This window comes from Silurus meridionalis, chromosome 19 (genome assembly GCF_014805685.1).
Source record: "Silurus meridionalis isolate SWU-2019-XX chromosome 19, ASM1480568v1, whole genome shotgun sequence".
In the NCBI taxonomy this organism is placed as follows: Eukaryota; Metazoa; Chordata; class Actinopteri; order Siluriformes; family Siluridae; genus Silurus; species Silurus meridionalis.
Genome location: NC_060902.1, coordinates 8,140,794 through 8,150,327, shown reverse-complemented (window position 1 = coordinate 8,150,327; position 9,534 = coordinate 8,140,794). Strand labels below are relative to the sequence as shown.

Here is a 9,534-nt window from a genome sequence, read left to right as displayed (position 1 = left end):
CTGAGCAAATTTGTTATTTCAAAAGTGTGTATCAAACTGGTAGCCCTTCACGTTAATCGGTACCCAAGAAGTAGCTCTCAGATTTAAAAAGTTTGTTAACCCCTGCTCTAACAGATGGATTTAAAATAAACACCCAGAAAGACTCCTATGTACCGTATTTTCCGGTACATATTTCCACTCTTTGAACCCCGCGGCTTAAACAACGAAGCGGCTAATTTATGGATTTTTCCTGGGTTTTTCCTGGTTTCACAAGCTTCATGCCAAAACATTGAACCCCATAACATTAGACCAATGAAATTGGCAAACGGGTTCAGGTGAACCAATTAAAACTCTTTATATTAAATCAGACGCGCTCCCACTGTATATGGATGAGGTTCCTCTGATGTTTGACCTGCCACTCACTCGGACTGTCTACAGGAAATGCAAATCATTCGTCACGCTGAAAACAACCAGGCATGAAAAAAAGAACTTCACCTGTGTTCTGAGCTGCACGGCATTGGGAGAAAAGATTCACCGATGGTGATTTTTAAACGCACGACGTTGCCAAAAGAAACTCTCGAGAGAAATTCTAAGTTTTTTGGAGACAAGGTGAGGAAGGTGAGATTGAGATGGTTTGGACATGTGCAGAGGATGGACATGAGTTATATCTGTCGAAGAATGCTGAGGATGGAGCCACCAGGAAGGAGGAAAAGAGGAAGGTCGAGGATGCGGTTTATGGATGTGGTGAGGGAAGACATGCAGGTAGTTGGTGTGAAAGAGGCAGATGTAGATGACAGGGGGGGTATGGAGACGGACGATCCGCTGTGGCCACCCCCAATGGAAAAAGATGATTATCATCGCCTCACATTTAATAATGTTTGCCATCTTCTTGAGGTTGTGCCCTAGCTTCAGTGCTAAAGATGGTGTTTTGTAAGTGCTTGTCTCCTCATTCAAGCCAGCCACACTGAACTGCTTCCGCCATCCGTTTTCTTGTTCAGCATCATGACCTTCACATTTGAATTAACAGGTGAAGATGATTCTCTGCTGTCATGTTTGTCAGATGAAGAAGACTGTCCAGTGTCTGTTCAATGAAGAGGATTCTTTGGTTTCACTGCTCACCAGTGAACTAGAACATGTCTTCTTTTACATCGTCTTTTCTTATGTGCTTTGACTTTTCTTGCTAAACTCTCTTTCTCTGTTAAACTGCTACTGTTTGACTCTTCTTTCCTGTCTTTGGTATATACTCATCCTCACTGAGATTCTTCTGTTGCATATCCAAGCATTTTCCTGTTAAGCTGTGAATAAAAGCTTTAGCGTTAGAACTCAGAAATCTTGATCCAAAATGCCAAGACAAACAAAATATTAAACCTGTAAATACCTGTCCAAAGTGAAACATTCAGGAGAAACGAGTAAAGGCAGAGAGGAGTGATACACAATGCGAAGAGGTGTAATATGGTATTTAGAAATGTTTCTGAAGGTTGGCAAATCTGAAAATGTACTGCAGTACAACGACTCAATTGCTTTTTGTCTTAATTGGTTTTAATATTGGAATTCTGCTGTAACTTTTCTTCATTTTTGTGTCCTTTGTCTTAAAACTGGCCACTTTTCATATTAACAAGTGAATATGTTCAAATAAACATACGATTACACAGTCGATTCTTCTAAGCTCAGGTACACTTGGGTCCAGGTCTGGTGTGAGCTCAAGAATAACGTTGTCATCACTCTCATCCGAGCAGTGTTGTACTTCCTGGAAAATAATCCGAAAAATGCATTCAAAATCACATTTTTAACTACCAAAAAGAAACAAATCAGATGTATTTTTTCACTGTACAGCACAGCAGATCTCATTAACACTGGGAAAGGCAGACTGCTACCAGAACCAGTGTTGTGCTCGTTACTAAAAAATAGTAACTAGTTACAGTTACTCGTTACTTCATTCAAAAAGTAACTCCGTTACTTTGTTGATTACTTACACCAAAAAATTAATGTGTTACTGTTAAAAGTAACTTATTAGTTACTTTTTTAAAGAACGTTCTTTAATGTTCCTATTAATGCCCTTTTATGTGTTATGGTCTATACAAACACAAAACTGACTTAAACACAAAGTAATTTTTAAACACTATTTTATTAAAGTCAGACCAGCACAAACTGAATATATCACAAGGATTTCTGAAATAAATAACAAAACAAGCTGAATAATATATTCACAATCAAAAACTAAAGTGGCTTCTGCTGTTGTGTTGAGCTCTTAAAAATGTTCCTTCCACAGCTGTAGTATGCAAACTATCAACAATGTAGAACAGAACACTGGGTTAGCTTCTAGCTTCTCAGGCATGGAGGTCCTGAAGGAGCGTTGACAGATTGGAGTTGCTGTTTATCGCAGTAAATATGAGCTTCGAACCAGAAAGACACAGCTTACATTTGACTTAAAAGTTTTTGTCTTTATACTCAACTAAAGTGAAATAATAAGCATATTTCAACTTCGAGAAACTCGTCTTGCTCTCGCCTCGACTTGCCATTACTGCCGCACAGACCTGAATAAACGGAGACACGCCCACATTGCGTCTTCTTCATGTTTACAGTGGTTCATCCACCAATCCTACAATGTGTCGCTGCTGTAAACAGGTTAGACTGTAGTCTACACTTCAGCCGAAATTAATTCATTTATAAAAGTTACGGGTAACGCACCATACGGTAACGGTAACAAAGTTACTTTATTTCTAAAAGTAACGCGTTACAGTATTAGTTACTGTAAAAAGTAACGCGTTACTGCCCAACACTGACCAGAACTCCCTATCGTTTTTATTTAAACTGTAGTAGATCATCTGGCAGGGTATTGTGGGGAGTCCTGTGTTTACTGTCTACTGTGCATACTGGGCACTATGACCTGGGGTTAAATCTAACCCAGAGCTTCTACTGCATTACCAGTTTGTGGGCTAACTGCTGACAAGAGTGCTGACTGAAAAACACAAGCTTGATGTGATGTTAAAAAAAGCCACCAACATTAGAATGATAGTTCATACAAATAACACTTACCTTTGCTTTCATGCACTGATAAAAATAAAGTCTTCTCCCTTTCATCATTTATAGTACACCTTCATGTATCATTCTTCACAAGCATTGTGATGTGCTAAGTTTCTGTAGGTGACTCAAGTGATGGTTTCGAACCTACCGAACCAAAGAACTATTGCTCTGCATTCAATACAGTCCTCCCCACTGTACTGATCACTAAGCTCAGTGACCTGGGTATCTGCACCTCCACTTGCAGATGGATTCTGGACTTTCTCACCAACAGACCTCAATCTGTTAGGTTGGGAAACCAGGTATCCTCAACCCTCATTCTGAACACTGGCATCCCACAGGGCTGTGTTCTGAGCCCACTTCTCTACTCCCTGTTCACCCACAATTGTGCTTCTCTGTATAACTCCAACATCTTCATCAAGTATGCAAATGACACCACCGTGGTCGGCCAGATCGACAACAACGACGAATCGGCCTACAGGGAAGAGATCCATAATCTGACAGCATGGTGTGCCAACAACAACCTGACCCTCAACGCCACAAAGACCAAAGAGCTCATTGTGGACTTTCGGAAATCCAACAGCAGGAGACATCTACCAGTCAACATCAATGGAACTGAAGCAGAGCAAGTCTCCAGCTTTAAGTTCCTGGGAGTTCACATCTCTGAGGATCTGTCCTGGCAGCAGAACACGTCAGCTCTGGTTAAAAAAAGCACAACGCATGTACTTCTTGAGAAGTCTCAAGAAATCTCATCTGTCCCCGGGGATTTTAACGAGTTTTTACCGCTGCATCATTGAGAGCATCCTGACCAACTCCATCACCGTATGGTACGGAGGCTCCACTGTGCGTGAACTTAAAGCCCTGCAAAGGGTGGTCAAAACCGCCCAACGCATCACTGGCACCCAACTACCTGCCACTGAACACCTTCACCACAGCAGATATCTGTGCAGGGGTCACAACATTATCAAGGACTCTTCACATCTCAGTCATAATCTGTTTAACTTCCTTCCATCAAGAAGGAGATACAGGAACTTACACACCAGAACCAGCAGGTTCAGGGACAGATTTTTTCCATCCATCATCACACTACTGAACTCAACACTACACCACTAGATCACTACAAAAACACAAAACAAAACAGTGTATATAACCTCTGCACAATACATGTACATATTACATAGTATATCTTTTTTACTCCTCAGTACATCTGCACTATTTTATCTATATGTATCTTTATATCATTACTGTACATTAAAGAGGACATTAAAGAGAAACCCGATTTTTATTAAAACGGATCGATGTAAACTACACATTTGAGTTAATAGATAAAATCGATTTATCGCAGAGCCCTATCTATCTATCTATCTATCTATCTATCTATCTGTCTGTCTGTCTGTCTGTCTGTCTGTCTGTCTGTCTGTCTGTCTGTCTGTCTGTCTGTCTATCTATCTATCTATCTATCTATCTATCTATCTATCTATCTATCTATCTATCTATCTATCAAGTTTTCAAGTTTTTTGGAAGCTTGACACTTTCTGTTTATGCTACCTCCAGAACTGAACCTTTTAATTAGGACTTATTGTTGACAGCAGAAAATACCAGGTGAACCACACAGGATTTGGTGGGGTTCAGGTGGTTGCCTGACTCATATTTTTGCACACATTTTGCTAGTGCTGATTGGCTTTTGTAATGACTTGGGTGAGATATAGCTTTGGAAAAAAATCCAGATCTGTGAATCACTAGTGTTTGCCTACCTTTATCTTCTCTTCAAGACCATCCGACACTTCACTGCAATGTAATTAACAGAAAACAAAAATTATATTTTGCTTTGAAATGAACAATGGAAACTTGAGGTTCTTCTAACTTTAGTAAAACATTTTTCCATTTTGTTCCTCGTACTAGTTCTTAAACCTCAAGAGAAATCTCAGTACTGACTGACATTACACAAGACTTGCAATTAAAAAAAATCATATCCAGTTAGTGTTTAAACTACTGTGCCATTACTAACATTTCAGAATTTTAAGACAATTGTCCAATTTTATTTTTACAATTTAATAGAAGCCATTAGGGGTGGCACGGTTCACAAAACCCACAGTTCGGTTTGTATCATGGTTTTCGGGTCATGGTTTTCGGTTCTATTGCCTTGTCCAACTTATCACTGAGAGGCTGCTTAAATGCTGCGGACAGTAGAAGTTGTTTCCTAACCGGCTCTCTCCTGTTTGTGCTGTTTGTATCTACACAATGGCGTGATGTCTTCTCAAATGAAATGTCATATAAGAAGTGTTGGCATTAGCATATTGAATGCATTTTGTACAATGCTTGCACACAGTCGCAATTCTATCCACTGATTTATTTCCATTGTCATCGTAAGTAAGAAGAAATTCAAGATGTTTCCACACACCGGATTTGAACGACGTGGACGCATCCGCCAACTCCGGGCAGCCTTCATCATCTCCTCCACTTGCCATTTCTGCAGCACTCCTTACTCAACTTTTACTGTCTATATGTATGTTCACGCGAAACTGTCTGAGGCGAAACTGAGCACGGGGCTACATTGCGCATGCGTCGAACCGTGCAACGCACACCCGAACCGAACCAAGACAAGCGAACCGAACGGTTTGGGTGTTTTTCCATGTACCGTGCCACCCCTTATTTTTCTCCAAGGTTGAGCTCTTTAAAACCGGGGTTACTCTGACTCATAAAGCTGCATATATCTCTACGCTTTAGAAATGATTTCAAACAATATTCCACACTTAAATTCATGTTTTCACCTGTGCATCCAGAGCTGCCATACAGAGATGATGTGTAACTAGTTTTATCTTCCTGTAAGCAGAAGTGTCAGTCAGTCAAACATCACGGATATGATGATATTACACTGTATATTAATCTTCAACTGAATTGGCTGACATTTTCATAACGTTTTGACAAATAAATTGCGTTTTCTAGTTGAGAGAACTGCATTATAGAAGTAATGAAATGCAGTTCTGACAGTATTAAACTCGTCTCTCGCGTTATTAAAAGATAATGTTGGAGTTTTATGTGGAAACGCTCTGAATCCCGCTGGGCCTCAGACCCGCATGGCTGCACGAGCAGGCCGCTGTTTTCATGCTACTTCATAACTCGCGACAATTTCACATTAATACTACAAAGAAATGCGCTAAACATCTTGGAGGACATATTATTTTCAATATCTTGGTAAAAATGTCTTTCAGAAAGAACGTGAAGACAATGTTTTTAAGTAAAGCGAATTTCAGTGGATTAATGCTAAATTGGCAGATTAACCCTTGAAATTCTAACTGTGGCCTTCAAAATGACCTTAAGACTCCTAAAGATCTAAAACCCTTAGTGATTTATTGTTATTAACATTATTGTTATTTTAGTACATCAATCTGTACTTACTATAGAGCTGATTTGAGAATATGCTGATTGTGGAAAGTGTTTTTTGGAATAAAATGATTTTTTTTACTGAGATAAAGTGACTTTTAATGCTACGATACATGTACCAACAGCACGTAAATAAAATAAACAGCATGATATTATATATAAAACCTTAAACAAGAAATGAAAAACTTACCTTTTCCTTAGCCATCACGTTTTCTCAGCGCGCGCGTATTCAGCATCTGCGAGTATCGCACGTGCGAGAGTATGGCAAGCCAAAAGGGTCAGAATTAGGCCTTAGATTAAACGCGTCAACATTAAAAACGCCGCTAAATACGCCGTTTTAAATCGTCTTGGCGCCATAAAATACGCCGTTGTGATCACAACCAAAACGCCGTTTTTTACGCCGGCACATGACTTTATAAAAGCTTTTCTTGTATACTAAACGCCGTCAAATATGGCATCATTTACGTATTTTCGCGCGCTTTTTACGCTGTTTGTGATCACAACGGCGTATTTTATGGCGCCAATACGGTTTAAAACGCTGTATTTAACAGCGTTTTTAATGTTAAGGCGTTTAATCTAAGGCGTAATTCTGACCCTTTTGGCTTGCCATAAGTCGGTGCCATGGGCGTAAATCCCGGCAGGGATGGAGGGGACATGTCCCCCCCATCCGAGGATTGTCAAAGGACATTCCTTGGAGCAGATGGACAAGTAAGGTCTGCAGAGGTCAACGTTAAGGGTCGATTATACACACGGCCAGTTACCCGTCTCATTAATCCAACAGAGATAGCAGATGAGGACGACACCGAGATCAAACCGACAGACTTTTAACTAAGATTTAGGAGCAAATATGTCATACATATTTGGGGGCAGCAGTCTAAGAAAGGATTCCCATTCAGTTGTATTTCTACGCTTTACCACTAGAGGCAGACATACAGTTTACCAAGCATGACAAGTTACCTATGACATCACAGTGCACTGTTTTCAATCAAGAGTATAAAAGGCCAGAACACTGAGCAGCAGCATAAATTTAGCATCACGCAACCTACCAAAAAGCAACTAATAGAAGACAGCAAGAATCACCTCATATACGATCAATTCTATACCCAGTAAAGTTGAGTGTTCTGAATCCTGTACCTTGTTTTTACTGACACACTAGGGCGAGTGCAATCCCCTGATCAGCACACACCAGATAGTGAATAGTCCTTCAAACTAGATAGGAAAACTTTCTAGCATTTGGTCCTTCAAGTCGGATAGTAAAACTTCCTAACAACTGCAGTAATTAACGCCACTACATAGTCATGCCTCCCTTGTTGGACGATCATGCATGATGTGTGCATATGCACACGGTAATATTCAGGTGTTTTTAGGCTGCATCTAATCATTCAGAAACGTGGAATTGAACAAATCCCAGACTAGAGTTTATATTGTTAATTTTTCTATTTTCTTGATGTTTCTTGATGTTTAAAGGGGGAAAGCATAGATTAAGCACTGTATTTTTAACTTCATACTTACATCTGTTTTTGAAATGGCAGTGGTTCCTGTAAAACAGAAGCTCTTTGGGTTTGGAGGAAGATTAAAGTGGTCTGCTCTCTTCTGCAATCTCTGAAAATTTAAGTCAGACGTCCAAAAATTAACTAGGGCAAAGACAAGAAACCAAGATTTATAATGACTTTAAAAATAAAGATATAAAAATTTGATTTTTTGGGTTTAAAATAAAGATCATTTAAACAAAGTGGGAATTTCTCATCATTGAAAATAAAATTTAAATAACAGTTTTTTGATACTTAGAGAAGTATGATGAATAATTCCACTTAAGATAAAGATTATTTTTAGGCTTCTAGGGATGTATTAATCCTTTTCTTAATGCTACAAATAATTACTTTGACAAACAACTATACTTTTTGTAAATGAGCAAACTCACAAAAATATGCCTTTAGTGTCATGCTTAAGAAGGCTATTACAATTGAAGCTGTATTTTAAAAGCTTGGTAAAAAAAAAATCCCTCTGGTTTAGTGTATTAAACTGCTGACGTAGGAAATAGAACCTCAGAAGCAGATTCCGAAAGGTTGATTAGGTTGATTTTTATAGCATTCTTCGTTGCCTCCCTGAACAAAGGAATAAACAGTAGATTAGTACATTTAACATTAAACTACTTTAAGGCTTAAGAAGCTTAAAAGTAAACATAATATCTAAATGTCACTAATGCAAGCTTTTGTTTATTGTTTAATGCAAAGAACCTAAATCTTATCTATCTAGAAATGGCCAGTGTGGTTGCACATTTTCTTTTCAGGGGGAGCTGCTAAATTTATTTTTCAAATGGCTTTGAGATAAAACTCCTGTTTGGTTGGAATGTTGTAGCCCATATACACTGGCCATTTTTTTACGCACTTAACTGTACACCCTTGGTCTAGCATAGCTCAAAGGAGGCTAAGCAGTTTGGCTAGCCAATATATTATAGTTACTAGATTAGTTAGTTTGCTCACTGCTTGTCACAGTGACATAATAAAAATCATTACACACACTAAAGATACTAAAATGGGGTTCTATTAAAAATCATAAGAGAAAAAATTTTTTTTTTTTTTAAACCTTTAAGAAATAATAAATAAAATCTCACGTGCTTTAAGGTTGAATAATCAAAAATTACTTATGTCACTTACATGCATTTAAAAACAAATATTTAATGTATTATGCACATGTAATAAGTGCACAGTACATGAAAATGAACCGTGTTTAACACTTTAAGAAAATGCAGATACAGCACCATCTGCTGGACAAAATTAGATTGTACAAAATAGGCATAAATAAAGAAAGAACTATAACAGGAATCGCGAACGACCTGTTCTTGGTCTTGTTCAGGGAAATATACATACGGGCAGGTGCCGGTGACTCCTTTGGAGCTTCTGCCTCGGGTACAGGTGACTCCTTTGGAGCTTCTGCCTCGGGTGCAGGTGACTCTGTTGGTGCTGCTGCCTCCTAAACAAAATTGATTTTCCTTTAACAAAGCTTTACTCAAGGACTGTGCGTTATTTAACTGAATGCTGAAGTTAAAACTACGAAATCTCCTGAAGGATTTTTTTTTGTTATAAACATTTCAAGATATGCTTTATGTGCTCCCTTTATAAGTTCAGTAATCTTATAGAAAAAGTATTT

General features: G+C 38.6%; 1 long non-coding RNA gene and 1 pseudogene across 1 annotated transcript; both read right to left on the bottom strand.

Annotated features, from left to right (window-relative positions):
• The window catches only part of LOC124402553, a 311,654-nt pseudogene that overhangs the window by 103,302 nt on the left and 198,818 nt on the right, over positions 1 to 9,534 (bottom strand).
• LOC124402565 lies at positions 1,543 to 7,984 on the bottom strand. The gene is made up of 4 exons (XR_006928751.1): positions 7,897 to 7,984; positions 5,772 to 5,823; positions 4,755 to 4,788; positions 1,543 to 1,726 (listed from the first exon to the last, which is right to left on the bottom strand). It is a non-coding gene; the product is annotated as an uncharacterized LOC124402565 (long non-coding RNA).